Source organism: Pygoscelis adeliae, unplaced genomic scaffold (genome assembly GCF_000699105.1).
Source record: "Pygoscelis adeliae isolate BGI_AS28 unplaced genomic scaffold, ASM69910v1 Scaffold513, whole genome shotgun sequence".
Taxonomy (NCBI): Eukaryota; Metazoa; Chordata; class Aves; order Sphenisciformes; family Spheniscidae; genus Pygoscelis; species Pygoscelis adeliae.
Window position 1 is genome coordinate 2,487,520 of NW_008824591.1, and position 2,205 is coordinate 2,489,724.

Genomic DNA, 2,205 nt, shown 5'->3' on the forward strand with positions numbered 1-2,205 from the left:
CGGATACAGAAATACAAGCCCTTAAAGGCTGGTGCTGTCTGGCAAGCAGCTAAACCATCGCTGCAATCAGGGGACAGCAACCGAGCAGGCATCAGCTCACGGAGGTCACGTACAGCATGATAAATGCTGTAATGCATCAGCTGCGTTAGTGCCCTGGCAACAACAATGCTTCAAGACATCGGTCCACCCCAGCTCCCACCCACGCTGAGCAGAGCTCAGCACCGACACCGGGTTCTCCAGGCTATAAGCAAGCTCAGAGCTTCCCCGCATCTCCCACCCCACCGCTGCGACGCGCTAGCTTGTTTGCAACACCTACAAGATTGCTTTAACGCCGCTGCGGTCAGGGCTTGGTCACTCCCAAGACTCCCAGCACACGTCAAGCCTCACACCCCCTTGCTCAAATCCAGCTCAGGTCAACCATGGCCAGATGTAATTACCTACATGAAAGGAGCTCGAAGCCACCTCTAATAAGAGGATGTATTTGTGCCATCAGGCCAGGGTTCCTCCTCCTTTTTTGCTGCTTACCAGGGTGCCAAAACTTGCCTCACATTAAGTGGACCAGCCAGAACTTAACCTCCTTCCTTGCTACCAGACCTCGCTTTCCCAGAAGCGGCAGGAGAAGGCAGGTTTCTTAGTCACCTATTTACAAACAGGAGCGGAGAACATTTTAATAGGATTCATTCGTTTAATTGAATAGCGCACAGGGTATCAGTGGCTTTAGTTGTGTTGGCAAAAGGCTTTGGGATGAGCAAATGGAGGAGCAAGGGCAGGCCCTACACTCTAAAACACTTCCCAGGGGCCGGGCAACACACCGCCATTGAGCCCGCGGCCATCCGCAGGCCGGTGTGGGGCTGGAGTGGTTCCGGACAGCCTCAGCATCCTCCTGGGTATGTTTTCCCAGCTTTTGTGATTTGCCTTCCCAGTGATTTGCCTTCAAATCGCCAAGCTGCAGGAAGAAGCAGCAGACAACTCTAGCTAAGAGGCACAGCAAAATAAGACGACCCAAGCTCCCTTCCAGCCTCTCCTCCTAAAATCTGCAAGCAAGAGGCGGCTTTAGAGCCTTCCCAGAGCAGCAGGGTCCGACTCGCACGAGGCTCAGACAACACAGAGCCATTTTGACCCAGCATTTCTGCCCCTGAGCAGACACTTGGGCCGGGAGCCCGGATGGTGCCTGTGTGCGCACTGCCCACGGCGCCCCGTGCCTGCACGTCTGATATTTCAGGATTTTCTCGGGGGACATCAGGAGGGGACTAGAGACAAACCGTGCTAATTGGATAGACGAAGAGTCCTCCGCAGCCCTATAAAGCTGCGAGCAGCTGCTCAAAACCTCTTGTGAGCCACAAAAATAGTTTCATCTGAGGAGCAGGCGTGGATTAAACGCCACAAATGCCCTTTTCTTTCCTCTGTGCAAAGTGCATTTTTCCCCATTGCGGTCCCAAAACAAAAACCAGACCCGCAGATCAAACCAGGAAATTCAGTAAACTTTGAGCACCAACAATAGCAGGAGGATTTTCCAGACCTTCAAGCTTGTTTTGCAAGTCCCAGATTATGTAAAGCACTGCTCTGCCATTGTCGGGGAAGCCGCGCTGCCCGCTCGGTGCCAGAGCCAGCTGGCACCGCGCTGCCCTCCCGGCAGTGCCTGTACCTCACAACGGCAGCGGGGTCTTGTGCAACACCACAAATTCCTTCCCAGGCACCTTCCACTGCAGCTATTACCATGCGGCCCTTCATTTTACACTTGTTATGTGATTAGTCATCTTCCCAGGGTCTGGGGTTGTTTTCCAGACTACCATCCCTCCTAGGCGTTAGGTACTAAACCAGCTGCCCTGGAAGAAGAGTCTCCTTTGTGTCTGCAGGGCGACTTTACCGTGCCGTCGCGGCTGTGCCCAGTGGTGAAGTATCCCTTCCATCGCTTAACTCATCTTTGGCTTTTCTGCCAGTTGGGATAGGCCGGAGGGGTGAAGCGGTTATCGCTGCGCGCACGCCCTCCGGGAAAACAATACGAGAGGCTGAACTCGTCCCACGTTCAGCACCCAGCTGGAAAAACCCTGTCGGCAACCCCCGGGCAGGCGGGATGGGAGCTGGCATCCCCGGTACCCGGCTCCACACACGATCCGTGTCCCCTGGCAGCGGCCTCGCGCACAGACCCAGGGCATTTGCCTTATTAAGACCTAATGAAGTGCACAGATCAATTGTGGGCCTGGC